The sequence below is a fragment of the Aphelocoma coerulescens genome, chromosome 2 (assembly GCF_041296385.1).
Source record: "Aphelocoma coerulescens isolate FSJ_1873_10779 chromosome 2, UR_Acoe_1.0, whole genome shotgun sequence".
Taxonomy (NCBI): Eukaryota; Metazoa; Chordata; class Aves; order Passeriformes; family Corvidae; genus Aphelocoma; species Aphelocoma coerulescens.
The window spans coordinates 136,109,842-136,126,008 of record NC_091015.1 but is presented as its reverse complement, the minus strand read 5'-3'; positions in this window follow the sequence as shown (position 1 = coordinate 136,126,008).

The window sequence follows — 16,167 nt, the reverse complement described above, 5'->3', positions numbered from 1 at the left end:
ATAGCTCAACTCCTTCAGGGCTCATAAAATGCACATTCCTCCACTTCTCCTAAAATACTGTTTGATTTGGTAGATGATCATACTTATCAACACTTGCCCATGTCCCCCCTTCCCACACATTCCCAAGCTAGCTGAAAGAGTAATTCCTGTTTTAGTCAAGAGGCCAGTCATAAAGGTTCTGGGTGATTTTAACATTTTTCATCCCTCCTTCACCAGAAGTTTCTTCCCAGTCTATAAACAGCCAGGCTGTGGTATATTCTAGGGTTATCTGTGTGTCACTATGGCAGAGCCTTGCATGAAATTCTTGCATTACCACAGCATCCTGGAGCTGAGGTTTTAATCGCCATTCAGGCAGGGGCAGGGACTAGACTTTGAAGCCAGTCATCATGCACAAAACAAGGATACTGAGAAGTGACATAGATATCTATTACTAAAACCATATCCTGATCTGGTGTTTTGGAAAGGACTGATCTGTTCACATTATCCACATGGATTAAATATCAACCAGAAAAGTCTTGAGAATTTATAACTTTGCCTCCACTTTATATTTAGAGTCAAGTAATTTATTCCAGTAATAATAATTTTTTTCTGGCTTATGGAGTTAAAAAAGGCTATTTTTTCTGATTCGAACCTTTATAAAAATAGTCAACTTATTAATTTATTTTGGATTTTGTTTTTGAATAAAAGTTTCTAAATCAATCACTGAAAAATATGCACTAATATTTTATATACATAGAGTAATATACTTAATGTGTGTATACTGTAACAAAATAGTTCTCTAAAACATTAGACACAGGAGGAGCAAAGGCAGAATTATTTTTACATAGAAACATAAGTTTTCCTACTGAAATAGTTTGGGCCATACTTTGCTTCTGGGTTAGCAGAGGAAATAACAACGAAAACATTCCTTTGGAAGTTTTGAATGATACCTGAGAAGTTCCAGGAATTTGCTATCAAATACATTCAGTATCTTCTGAAAGAAATTAGTAACATAACTCCGAGATCAAAAGTCTTTCTCCCTCAGGAATGGTCACTGCCTATTCTTAAAAGACTAATAATTGTGCTAAATTCTGCTTTTCCACCTGTTAAGCCACAAAAACATGACTATAAAACTCTTCACTAATGCCTCTGTAATGAGACACAGTAGTTCAATGCCATGGAAGGTTTGATACCACTAATGGTTTCCTGCCCCTACAAAAAGGTTTAGAGTTTTTTCAACTGATGGAAGTTTTTTCCCCTTTAATGAACATCATGTTTATGATGTCCTTCTGCTAGCTCCAGGGAATGAAACAGCTACAGATTAATATCATGTTCTCCAACAGAGGTGCTGGAGTAATATTAAAAGAGCTGTCTCCTATTCACCACTATAAATGAAGTTACATGGTAGAACTGCTGGGCCTTTTCCATATCTTGACTTCTTGGAGTTCTCTTCAGTCTTGTGGTGAGGGTATAAGGCAATTGCCAAGGAGCTAATGATCTTGAATTCAAGGGGAGGGGCCAGTAAAAAAAAAAAATTAAAAAAAGGAAGTGTTGAATTAACACCTATTTAGCTTTTATAATAATTCTCAGACATAATTATACTGCCTGGCGATAGACATACGTGTCTCATTAACAGCATTATATATATTTATGTATGTTTTGGCAAGAGAGATGAATCCTAGAATTTTTCATAATGACAACCTTGCTGTTGTTAACTTCACCCTACATTCTTGTGATGGCACTTCATGCCAATATTTTCATACTTTTTTTCCTACAAATAACTCGGTTGGAAATACAAGACTGTTTTGAAACCAACTGCTATTTTCTGTTGAAAATAAACATCTCTTTGCATTTCTCAGTAGGAGACTTGCTTTGAACTTACTCATGGTTTTCAAACTATTCCTTCAGAGTGCCTCAGGTCCAAGCTTTCTCTGCCTGCAGCTTGATCCTCAAAAAATGGAGCACTTTACGAGCTACACCAAAAACATGCAGTTTCGGATTCCTACTGCAACTGCTATGGTACAGCAAATTTTCCCTACAAATCCACATGTGCTCAGATGCAATGACTTCTTGACAGAGCTGAGCTGATGCTAAAATGTCCTTATGATGCTTTTACAGTGATTTCCTAATTCTGTCCCTTGTGACTTCAACAAGCCACTCATGTAACAAGCAACCATGAGAGCAAACTTTCAGGATAAAGTTTAGTGTAGAACACTGGTGTCAAAGAAAGAATTACCCTTGCTCATTTTTTCTCAAAGGTCCTATAATTAGTCGGATGGAATGTGATGAGTGAGAATTTCATTTATGCTGCCTGCTTAAGGAATTTGGACCCTGACTAAGCTCTTCTGTTCCTTAATGTTCTAGGATGGGGGTTTTGCCTCTTATATTAACATTTCTGGAGGACGTGGTTTAGCAGTAACATGGTAGTTTTGGAACAATAGTTAGATTTGATGATTTTAGAGGTCTTTTCCAACCTTTGAGATTCTATGATTCTCTTCTCAATGAATATTTTGGTTCCTCACCCAGTACAAGCTGTTTCACACTCTCCATGCACCTCCTCAACTGACTGAAACCAAGGCCATAAATTTTTCAGGCAGAACATTAAAAATGCTGCAGTGCCCATAATCAATACAACTCAACTATTCTAGTGGGTTCTCAGTAAATTGGAGCACAGGGTCAAGAGTCCAAGGATGTGAAATATTCCAGCAGCAATTCCCATATTATGTGGGAAGAGAGAAGAGAAACAACCAGAAAACTCCATCCCATGGTGGCATACAGATAGGTCTAGTAGTGGGCAGCAGCAACCATTACACTGTTACACTTCTCCTACTTCCTCACTGCCAACCTCAATGTGCTTCTACACTGCAGAAGGGAGTTGGAACCAAGGTCCTGCTGCTTCAAGGAGGCCACACTGCCTTCTTTGAGAATAGCACAGCTTTGTCTTTTCACTCACATATGGCCCTTGGCAGGTGAAAGCCTGCCAGCTAGCAGTGTTACAGCTGCAGCGTAGACAGGGAAGCAAGAGTTCCCACATGCTAACAGACTGTGGCTGTTTTCTCTGCTGCAGAGTAGAAGGACTTTGACAGATTGGAGAGGTGGGCAGAGAAATACTGTCACAAATTCAACAAAGCCAAATGCAGGGTCCTGCCCCTGGGGAGGAATAACCCCAGGCACCAGCACAGGCTGGGGGCTGATCTGCTGAAAAGCAGCTCTGCCAGGCGGGACCTGGGGGTCCTTGTGGACCATAACCTGTCCATGAGCCAGCAGTGTGTCCTTGTGGCCAAGAAGGACAATGATATCCTGGGGTACGTTAGGAAGAGCACTCCCTAGTGCTCAAGGCAGGTGATCCTGCCCTCTACTTAGCCCTAGTGAGGCCACATCTGGAGTGCTGTGTCCAGTTCTGGGCTCCTCAGGACAAGAGAGACATGGAGCTTCTGGAGTGGGTTCAGCGAAGAGCGACAAATATGACTGAGGGGCTGGAGCATCTCTGTTATAAGGACAGGTTGAGAGAGTTGGGCCTGTTCCGTCTTGAGAAGGGATGACTGAGAGAGAACTCCATCAATGTCTGTCAGTATCTGAAGGGAAGGTGTCAAGAGGATGGAGCCAGACTCTGCTCAGTGGTGCCAAGCCATAGGACAAGAGGCAATGGGCAGAAACTGATGCACAGGAAGTTGCACCTGAATGTGAGGAAGAACTTCTTTACTGTGTGGGTGACTGAGCACTGGAACAGGCTGCCCAGAGAGGTTGTAGAGGATCCCTCAGTGAAGATATTCAAGAAGCATCTGGATACCAGTCCTGTGCCACATGCTCTAAGATGATCCTGCTTGAGCAGAGAGGTTGGACCAGACGACCCACTGTGGTCCCTTTCAAACTTGTTCATTCTGTGATTCTTGACTTCTGTTTGACTGCTTCTGTCAGAAGGATCACCTGGACTTTCACAAAGGGCTGGCAGACAAATTGTTCCTGTAAGGTGTTGGCAGGGAATTTCAAACCAGACTGCTAAAGCTACTCTCATAGCTCTTTACTCTTCCTCCCTGTTAACAAAAATTCTGGATTTATTTCATGAAGAATGATATTGTTCTTACAGAATAAGTATTAGGAGTTTTACAGTCTGCTGTTTTATAGGATTTTTCAATACTTGATTATAAGATATGTTAATAAATAATGAGAGGAAATTTAAAGTAGTGAAATTTGAAAATTGCAAAACTACAATAACATAGTCAGAAGATACTCAATCATTAACACTGCAGGAGTATCACAAAGTAAAATACATTGCATAATCTCAACCTTTTGTTAGTCCAAAACAAATATCGCACAATTACAGAGCAATAAAAAATAAATAATATATATCGTGGCCAATACAGCTTCTGAAAAGATAATTCATATATTGTCTGACTTGATGTGATGACAGCTTTAGTACTCTATTTACACATAGTTTTCTAGAACATCTTGTTTTAAGGAAGAAGAGTGGGTGGTGAAATTACCTTTGTTTAGTCATACTGATTTCCACATGATCTTCAAGATACTCACCCCTCATTAAGTTGAGAACAAGAAGGCTCATTATGTGGTGAAACCTTAGTTTAGATACTTTGGGATTATTGTCTTCACATTTTCAACTCATATGAATGTGATAAACACTGTTCACTAGAGATACAGCATGAGAAACTGTCCAGAATGCACAAAAATGGACTTAAAAACCTTTCAATAAATAGCTCTTTTGTTTAAAAGCAGCACATGTATATAAAATATCAATGTATGCCACACAGATTTTAGTGACACTTGTTTCAAATGTGTCCATGTCCACTTCTCCAACATTATGGCTCTCTCCTCCTCATTCCTATAGTTCCCCCAAAAACTTGAATCTGGCTTTTTAAATCAATTGACTGAATTCAGATTGCAGTGGTTTACAGGGACTAACTCTCCGTGCTCCAGATATAGCTCCTTCTGTCTATACAAAATGGATCTTTTTGCTTTCGCTTTTCTCTACACGAATGCAGACAGTGGAGGGAAGGTTACATGTAGCAGACCATGTCTGGATGTCACTGTAATATTGATTGATGACAAAGCTGTCAGCTTCTGCCCTCTGCTTCAAACAAAGCACAGGAAAATCACATGGTGAAACTGTAGGATTATGAATTTTCCTCCTTCCCTGAAAATGTTCTTTGGTAGCCTAAACATCTGAAAGTTCAAGTTTGACCTATCTTTTGTTTTCTAAAATAAGGATCCATTGATTCACTGAAATACTGCTTGAGAGAATGAATCAATCATCTCCTCAATAAAACTCCTTTGACTGCAAATTGCTGTAACTCATATAAGATGTTGAACAAAAGCTGGAACTTGTTTCTATTTACCACTGTCAGTTTCTGAAGGATGGCCATAAGGAGTTTCTTTGTCCTACCAAGGACATTGACAAAGCCCACTCCAGTATTGATAAAGAGGTGAGAAATAAAAAATGTAAGAGGATAATAACTAGAAGTAATGGGATGAGCAAGATATCCCAGACTATAAAAAACATAGTGGTTTTGTTATTTTAAAGTATTTAATTTTTCAATAATGAGTAAGGACAGAGTGGCATTCTCCATGCCCATGAGGCAGGAGAGAATCAGTCAGGACCAGGGGCAGGACACATGTATACTTGAGGCAATGTTCCAGCTGTGGGAATGAGTGGCAACTGCTTCCTGCAGCAGGGAAAATGGGTATATGAGGCTTGACCAAGATGCTGAATATCCTCAGGCCCCAGAAATATGTGCTGACACTGAATTCTGCAGCAAGAAGATCAGTAAGCAGAGATGCAGACAAAATATCTAGATCTTCTCATTTTCTTCTCCTACAGGTGCGGAAACCTTTGTGCTGAAAGGAGGAGAGGAGCACTTAGTGGTATAAAAGTAGTGTAAGATGAGAAAAATGTGAAATTAGAATGCCAAAGTTCCCCTACATTCCCTTTAACAGGAGCTGGTTTTAGGGGAAGGAAGCATGCCAACTGCCTGGGAAAAAGGTGAGATGTCTTAAAGATAAAATTAAGCAGCAATACATGTTGTCCAACATGCATGTTGAAGGAAGCAGAAGCAATGCCTTGTCCTTTTCCCTTGGGGGAGTGGGTATACATTGCAGTCCTACTTTGTCTTCATTTTCACCCTTAGATTTTTTTCTCACTCCTAGAAGAGGTATATAGAGTAGAAGTTAGAACTCTCTCCCAGCCCAGGCAGGACCAGTCTAAACACTATATAACTTTTTTTCTTTTGTTCAGTACTGTCATGTGCTTCATGTGACCAACTTGTCTTGTACCTTCACTACATTTGGAAAAAATGTTGTGTGTTGGAACTACTCTGCTGCACTTTTCTTCAGTGCAGTTTGGCTTCTATGATTACTTTTTTTTTTTTTTTTTAAAGGATGAAATAAATCTCCTTTCCCTGACTGGCTATTAGAGGGATGAATGTTTTTCGAAAGGAAAAGTTGAAATAACAGTTGTAATGACAGAGTGATATAGAATGTGGGAGAAAGTTTATTTTGGTATGCAAAAGTGGGCCATAGAATTACAAGTTACAGGGATTAAAAATGATTTTACCAAAAATGGTTTATCTTTGCCAGAAGATAATATAAGCTAGAGGTTTCTTTTAACTGTCACTCCAGTTAAATCTAATGTGCATGTTTCTATCATCTTTGTGTTTATTCTGCCTCTTACTTTTTCTGACATTCCTCCTTCTCTCACTTTCTCTGATTTCTGCCTTCTCTTGGCTTCCTGGCTATATACCTTCTTCATTCTCATCCTTCTTTGTCGATCAACTCCTGCAAGTCCTTACTTCTTCTCCTTACTCATATTGACCTACCAGATTCATTTTTTATGAAAACTCTATCAGCAATTTCATCTATGTACAAACAATTCTCAAACCATATTTTTTTTTATTTCTTCCAGTCAGATTTATACCTTTTATTTTGCCTTTAAAAACACCTTCTGGTTCAGGGACCAAGTAAGAGAAATCACAGAAAAAAATCAGCAGAATCTTGCTTTCCCTTTTTCAGAATATGTATGATATATGATGACATATGCAGATCTTAAGCTTCTGAAATATAAAGGGAAGCTACTTGCTGAAGGAAGTGGCAGGTGAGTTTTTGATACATATCTGAGCATGCACATGTGAAGTCTCAGAACTGATACAAAAATATGAACAATAAGATTCCTTCTACTAAGTGAGCTAGTTTCTCTTCTCAAACGATGCACAACTCAAAAAGATATTTCTATCTTGGTGAAGGAGCAGGAAACCAGTTATGAAAAAATCTGACCTGAAGGTTTTTTGGTAGAGCTTTGTCTGTTTAATTTTCAGTGGACCATGTCAAGAACGAGACCAGCCAGATGCTAGAAACTGTCATCTCTTACCTCTTTATCTATGTAAGTTATTTATGCAACAGTATTTCACCAAGGTTCGTTTTTTTTATGCTTTCTTAATGAATGTTCTTCTTTGCAAACTATTTCAGCTGCTAATACTGCCATTATGTCATTCATTGTAGCTACAGTCAGCTTCTACCCTAGTTCAAAGGGAAATGACTGATACAAAATTGATGTTTTAAGTCAAGCAAATATACCGTCCCATGGTTATGACTAGAAGGAAGAGTAAGAGCACAAGACAGAGAATTGGGTTTGGATCCTGTCTCTTCTAGCCTGCCTTTCTCTCTGTCTCACACAGTTTAGTAGAGAGCAACTTTCTTTCTTCATTACCCCTGAATATAATTGTTTCCTCAGGATATAGACTCCCTGGCTTTTTGTACAAAATAGTTTTCAAAAACTTTGATTCTGCCTAATGATTAATTCTGGTGGCCAGCAGTTATTTTTGCTGTCAGAGATAAACTGGCAAATTTTCCATCTTCTTCACAATGTCAGATGTGCTGGTTTTATTACCAGCAGGAAATGAAACACCAAATCAGCCACTCCCGTACCCCCACACCTTCCGATAATGGAGGGACAAAAAGGAGTGATTATGGGTTGAGACAACAGTTTACTTACTATAAGCAAAAAAGCAATGGAATATGGGCAGGAAAGAAGTGTTAGAGACTGAAAAAGGTACTTTGTGACTACACAGTAGCAAGATGGTAGCCTTGCTATGGACCTCCTCAGATATCGTTAGTGTTTCGTTAATGAAATTTTGGCCTTCTCCAACTATGCTCTGTCTTCTTATCAGCTTTCACATGCCGCAGCCATGGTGGCATGACATGACAGGAAAAGGAGAAATCTGCAGTGCTGCTCCCACCACACAAACTGTTGGGCAGAGCTGAACTGACTTCTACTGGAATCACTGGCAAACTTTGCTGCCTGGGATAGTGCCAGATCAGATCTATGGAGCTGAGCTTAATTGAAAGCCATTTAATTTAAAGGATGGGATAGAACAAGAAAGAACACCTCTGGTTATTAAAGCACAAACAGAAGAAAACTCAGCTGGTGCTATAAATCCAATGGCAAATAATGAGAATTTGTGTTTTAACTGCAGGAAAACCAAAATCATCCTGTACCAATAGCTGTTTTAAGAACAACGCTGATAGCACTTAGATTTTCTGACGGCGTGTTCTCTTCAACATAAACCCTCGTCATGTGTCTGCAGCTTTCATAAACCTAGGTGTCAAGAGTAACAATGGAACAAGCTTCAGTGCTTTCATTGGACAGCTTATGGGTAGGTAGAGACAGACAGAATTATTTTCTTTGGGTTTATCAGACCATGCTTTCATTTGCCATCATTTACAGAAATGGTTCTCAAAGTGTAGCATGCAGAACACTCACTGGTGGTCCACGAAGAATTAGCTCACCATATAATGCACATTTTGCTGCCTTTCTTTTCCTTTCTTCTCCTTTCTAAAAAGGCAGCTAAAGCTGGATTCGGTGCTTTGCTAGCACTCCTTCTCAGGGCAAGAAAATGCTGTACTACTTGCTGGAATGTTACAGGTTTCTGAATGCATTGGTTTAAAAAAGTTTATCAGTCCTTCTACTGGCATCTCCTGAAAGCTAACAGCTGGACCTCCTTAGCTATCTGGCAATCACCTGGTGCACAGCAATAAGAAATTATAATACTTGTGTTCTTTTTTTAAAACATGACATGGAGGCAATACAAAAACAAATCACAGTAATGCACAATTATTCCAGCCCTGGTTTGTGCACAGTCAGCATGCTGAGGTATTCCAAGCCAAGAGGATTTTTTCCTTGCTTTTAAAGAAAGATTTATTCATAAGGGTGAAGAGGGCAAATTCTCAACATTTCAGCCCTTAGCTGGCTTTTGTCAAGGGTTTCTAATGCATGCACATGGTGAAGCTTGGCTAAGGTGCAGGGAAAAAAAGTTATTAAGTAAATTGTATGGATTAATATATGCTCTTTGTAGTAATGGTCAGGTTTGCCAAACTTTTCATGGATGAGGAATGTGAAAGCTTAGGAATATATGCAGATCTGACTATACTTTTTTACACACACAGATAAATAGCATAGTCTTTGTTTTCTACAATGACTTTACCATTGTATTATCTTACTTTGCCATTAATCCCACTACATAAAGTCAGTAACCCTTTCAACTACACAGCTGGAATAAAAGTAGCAAAATCTGACCTTCTGGGACCCCAGCATTACATAGCTAACATCCCTCCCTTCCACCCTATGTGTAGGGTAAGATCCATGCTTATCAGATGAGGCTTTCCTTCACATTAAATTTAGAAAACATCCAAGGGAGTGCAATCAAGATGTTTAAAAATCATTTGGATTTATGTCTACTTCCTTTTTTGAATTTTTTCTGCATGAAATAACACACACTTCAGAGTTTGCTTCTACCTAGCGATTTTGGGGATTTGCCCAGCCTATGTAAGGCTTAGAGATAAAGTGATAGCCCTATCCTCAGGTAAGAAGTATACTATTCCATAGCAGGTGGTGGATTCTAGTCTGTGTTCCTTGAAATGATGCATTTTACATTCTGTGTTGGAAAATAAATGCATAATATTAGACATTTTTCCATTGCGTAGAGTTAGACATTTTGCATGCCAAAATCACTGTCTTCAGCAGCCACAGTCCTGTGAGCGGGGGCTGAGATTTTTGACTCCTCCAGTTAGGTGTCCAAACCACCACTTTTGTTTTCCCTTGGGACTCTTACATGACTCTTGTACACCTGGTTGTGCAGCAGTAGATCCTTGCCTACCTACTTTTTGACAATGCTCTTCTGCACTTAAACAAGGCTTTATTTGGGAGTCTACTGGAAGTGTCAGAAAGGGCTTGAATCCCCTCTGGTCAAGGATGAAAGTAACTCTGAGGCTCCTACTTCTCGTATGGGTTATCTAAAAAAATAAGACAGTATGTAAAAAACCTAAACATTTATATAAGCAGCACTTGCTTCCAAAATTTTATCCTCTTTTCTTCCTCCTAGAGAGCAAAAGGAGCAAACTCCATGCTCTATATCTCAGCCCTCTGTTTCTTCCCAGGAAGAAGGCTCTAGCCTTCAATACTTAGGATGTCAAAATCCAGTTTTCCTTTTACCACTGAAAACAGGTGAACATGCTCTGCTTCTATGCAATGTCCTCTATATTATGACATTGTTGGTAGAAAGAAAGAATTAGTAATCACTTTCTTAGATGTAGATACTTATATTCTGTCTAAGTAGCCCTTTAAATAAACACATGACTTTCTGGAATTTTGCCTTTTTTACCCAGCTGTTGTACCATGTGGTGCATAGACTATTGTTTCAGTACCTCTCACTCTTTGTGAGGAAGTATGAGATTTTTCTTAATATAATGGTGAGAAATTTTGAAAATATATATCATATCAACAGCATTTTGAACTTCTGGTTAAAACTAATTTAATACATCTTGTTTTGAAAGCACATAATTTCTATGAAAATAGAGAGCAAAACATGTACTGCAGTTTTAAGGACCAGTCTTTTCTGATTGGCAAAGACTCCAAAGACTGTTTTAACATTGAAAAGGACATACCATAACACTAGTTAAAGTAGAAGAAAATATTTTAAAGTGAAGTTAAAATGTAATTGGAGAAAATTTGTTGAATAAATACAACACAATTGTAAGAATTTAGAGTAGAAAGTAATTTCTGATATCACTGGGTTTACAGTAAATAACCAGCACTGTTTACCTTTAGAAAATAAGGGCCCTTGAAGAAGAAGTTAATTTTTTACCCAAATCAGATATTTTATTTATATCATCCTTTTTAGTTTAAGGACTTTTATTGGTTCTGTTTCTTCTGAAAATGCAGCTGTCAGAAATAAAAGTATTTACATTTAAAGTGAGTTCCACAGTATGATATCTTCAATGCACAAAACCAGCACGTGCTAAAGTAGAAATTTTCAAAGACTCTGAGTTTAAATTATCTTTTCCATTTACCTTGTTTCATTCAGCTGGGGTTTTATTCCTTCTAATGGATTTTCTCCTTTTTCTAACCCTGACCTCTCTGTTATATGCTCACGCACCTTTTGGAGAAGAGGATAAAGCTTGCAGGTATTTTTAAAGTTTCTTCACTGCTGAGGGGAAGTGACACTTCTTAGGATGGTCTGTGTGCTGGTTTTGGCTGGAATAATTTCTTCATAGTAGCTGGTATGGGGCTATGTTTTGGATTTGTGCTGGAAATGGTGTTGATAATATATGGTCATTTTTATTATTGTTAATCAGTGATTACACAGCATCAAGGCCTTCTCTGCTTCTCACCCCATCCCTCCAGCAAGCAGCTGGGTGTGTACAAGGAGTTGGATGGGAACACAGCTGGGACAGCTGACCACAACTCACCAAAGGGATATTCTATACTGTTTGGTGTCGTGATGAGCATTTATAGCTGGGGGAAGGAGTAAGGGCAGATGTTGGGAGTGATGGTGTTTGTCCTTCCAAATCCCTGTTATGTACGATGGAGCCCTGCTTTCCTGGGGATGGTTGTGGAGTCTCCCTCACTGGAGATATTCTAGAACCATCTGGATACAATCCTGTGTGATGTGCTCTGAGATGATTGTGCCAGAGCAGGGAGGTCAAACCAGATGATATACTGTGGTCCCTTCCAACCTTGCCTATTCTGTAACTCTTGACTTCAAAAGATTGCTGTTAGAGTCCATAGCTCTATATCTGCATAGCAGTACGTGCACCTAAATGGCACTATCTCAGTGGAGAGTTCCTTAGAAAGTATCACTACACGGGTCTCTGTGAAAAAGTTATTAGCATCCATAGATACTAGGATACTAGCTCAGAAGAAGAAAAAGAGAAAAAATTCAGATAATACGATCTCTTTCAAGCAGCAGGGAGAAAGTTATCCAATAATATCAGCAAGGTTCAATAATATCACCATCCACAGTGCATGAGCAAGAAGCTGTAAAGATGACTCAAAAAAGAGAGGATGTTTGAGGGCAAATTAGTAAGCCAGTTGTGAGAGTGGGGAATTATCTGCCTCAAAAGCTGTATTGGCCACCATAAACCTCTGGAAAACACCTGAAGAAGAGAGTGGCATAAAGATAAGATATTAAAATACCTTTTATGGAGGAATAAAAAGCTGAAAAGAGCCAACAAAGTTGAAAACCTATGCATATATCAGTGACTCCAGACCATTGTTAAAACATTTTTGTGTCACAGAAAGATAATAAATGGATAAAAATACAAGGAAAGATAATTTTAAAAATTAGCTTCCGTTTTTCCTCAAACATTCCTCACATTTTTCTCAGAGGAGCTACATGCAATAGAAGATGAGTGGACACAATTCAGGTTGAGTTTATTCCCACAAAAGCATTACATGCCTGGGTGACTGAATTATGGCAATTACAGAAACTTTAATAAAAACTGAGTAAAACATGTCTTTTTTTTAAATTAAAAGTATGTCACCCCCTTGGTCTTATGAAGAATCTTCATGCTTTAGAAAGAAAAGAAACCAATCGGGTAAGGAATTTGACACTTTCAAAGAGGGGAGGATGCTTCACTGCTGTGCATTCCCATCAGGCTGTCCCAGCGATATCCCAGCGATATAACAGATGCTTCCCACCTATGACTCCAGAGTTGCCATAGGAATTACATTTAGACCTTTAGCTGGAGCTTTATCATACAAACAACAAGGCTACTTTGTGCAATGGTTTCATGATATGGCTTATGGAAGGCAGTGAACAGACTCTGGAGATGGAAATGCCACAATGTCATCATGAAATCCAGCTGTGGGGCCCATGTAGACTTGTTTAGTAAGGAAATAAAAGTATTCTATGGCTGCCAAAGACATCTTCTGTTCCTGAGTCACTCTTGGAGTATTCCTTGCCCTCAGCTCACTGATCTGTACTGTTCTCAGGCATTAGATTTTGGTATACAGCTCCAGGTGACTACACTGGGATTAGAAGAATGGATAAAACAGATACACTCACTTAAAACCAGTGTGTTTATTTTTGCTTTTGGACATGCCCAAAATAATCAAACAGATATGTAGAAGAGGAATATTTTCCACTACCTGTGACGGGAACAATCCTTCAGGAGATGGCTAATGACAAACATTTTTCCATGTCTGATATATCAGCAGGATTCTGGCATTGCCCATAGGAAAAAACCCCACATGTCTGTGCACATTCAACACACCCATAGGAAGACACTGTTTTTTTGCAGACTGCAATCTCAGTTATGTTTGGCACATATGTTTTTTCATTGAAATATAGAAAATGTTGGTGGTATACAGCATACTAAACAGTACAATCTCTACTGAGAGGAGAATGAGATGAGAATGACAAGATCATGTAGCTGTGGGAAAAGCTAGAGCTTTTGAGTAAAGCTAAAAAAAGTAAAAACCACTTCTCTGTAATAAAAATAGAAAACATGGGGAGAAGTTTACATGGCAAGATCTGCAGGTAGATCACAGTAAGTATGAAGAATTTATCAGCACATCTGATCGTGCAAGCAAGGAGGAAATACATAGACTCTTTGAAGAATGATGCAGAAAAAATGGGGCCAAAATAAAATCCAACTTAAAGCAGCCAGCCAAGGGTCCTACAGTGCCTGAACAGACGCAGAGATGTCAAAAGTTTACAGAACACAGAATGTTACTTAAATAATGCAAATTATTTAGTCACCTTCTACATATATTTTAGCACATGCCTCTGTGTGTTCTGTTCTACATTCTAAAACACCATATGATCAAGTATAGACAGCTGCCATGGCTGCTAATGAATGTGAATTTAAATACATTCAGTTAAAGAGGAGACTTTGGATGCTACCTGGGTGAAAAAAATCTCCCGTCGTTATTCAGGGTCCTTGTTGGCTGAAAATACCATCACCTTAGTGTTGCCAATGTCTACAAAATACTGTAAAACAGCACTCCAAGGCTGTAGCTGCAGATGTATGGACTGCAAATTGACCAAAACCTCAGAGAGTTTTGGGCTTACAGACATACTTTCAAACTTTTTTGACAAAAAAATGCAGTGGAGCAAGTCCAGTGCTAGATTTCACAGACCAAATCAAATAAACCTGTCCTGCCTCGGATGAAAAGAGGATTCAAAATGATGGAGTTACAGCTCAGGATGAAATCCCACAGAAAATGATAAAAGCTTTAAGCACTGCCAAGTTCAGAAAACACACTCTCAATTGCTATTATCTGTTAAGAGTTCTTTATGTTGTGTTCCATTGCATGTTTTCATGATGTTTCTGTAAAGGCCTGTCATATGTGTAAGGAATGCAACTACTACAATGGTCCCCCACTGAAACACAAAGCAATATGTCAAAGATATAGGAAAAATTCGTCTGGAGGAAGAAAATTTCAGGTTATTGTGTTACTAATATGAAAAAAAAAACAACCTAACAGGAAAAAAAATCACCAAATTATAATATTAACATCTTTGTTGTCAAAGTCACTGGGGATTTTGGGAATTAGAGATTAAGGCAAAACTTGTTTTAAGTGGGCTCTCAGGCACTGCACTGTGCACAAGAAGGAATTTGTCTGCCTCTCTCCTAGGCTGTAAATGGCTAGGATGCCACAGTGACTATCTGTGGATACACGGGGTTATTACCCTGTGGACATATACCCTGTTGGCATGGTAGACACTTTCTCAAAAAACTTAAAGAAAATGCAATCTCCTAGTTTACATGAGAGGTTCTCAGCCTGGCCATAATCATTGTGCAATGACATAAAGGTACACCAAACCATGGCACTACAATAACATGTGGACTTGATGCCTCCTGACAAGAGTGATGTCATTCCTCCTGCTGTAATCACAGCTTAGAGCAGCTCATGTTATATCTGAACTGTGGATTCAACAACTGCTTTCAAGCTCCCACACCCCAACTACATCTACTCTCCATATCGGTGTGAAAGCTACATACACATCAGCTTCTCCATGTTCTAGTTCCTGTTGGTGAAAAATCAAAGTGCAAAGGCCTGATGGAAACCATGATTAGGAAACTGGAAGACTGAGACATGGCACTAACTGGAGATCTTCAGTTATCAGCTCTGTTTCATTCTCAGATCCGGATAAAAGGACACAAACACAGAGGAATAAATAAATAAAAGGATAAAATACAGAGAAAATGAAAAATAGTGTAGAGGATTGATGTGTCTTTCCAAAAACTGCAGACAAATTAATAGATCATGAGAAAAGTGGGAGAGGAGCAACATAGAGAGAAAAAGAAACAAGTCCATTGAGAAATAAGAAATTAGGCAAAATCACATTCTTTTCATCATGATCCAAACAAACTAGGCTCAGATCAGGAAGAGACTAGCAACAACGCTGAATATTGTTGTTCAGATACTGACATTTGACATAATCCTATTACAATTGCCAGAGACTGCCAACAGATTGTGCTGTGTTTATTCATTTGTTCATAATATTAATCCTAAATTTCCTTAAACTTCTACATCAGGAACAGGTGTGATGAAAATCATACAATGTCATTACACAAAAAAATAATATCCTAGGGAAAATGCATGGAGGCATTCTGAAAGAATCTACTCTTCCTTCTATTCTTTCCTATATTCTGTAAGAGTGTGTCCTCCTTGCTGAAACCCTAAATGATATAAAAAATAACTGTGTCACAGTGAATTTTAAGAAAAGTAGTTCTTTTGTGTCCAGCTTGTGATGGATGAATCAAAGAGAGCCAAGGATTTACACAATGAGTTTTGAATAGCTTTTGTGATGCTAAGTCTTAACATCTTAAAAATGCCTTTTCTTCCTCCCTCTGTTCTCCCTTGTCCTCACAATATAGATTCCTTTTTCTTTTACA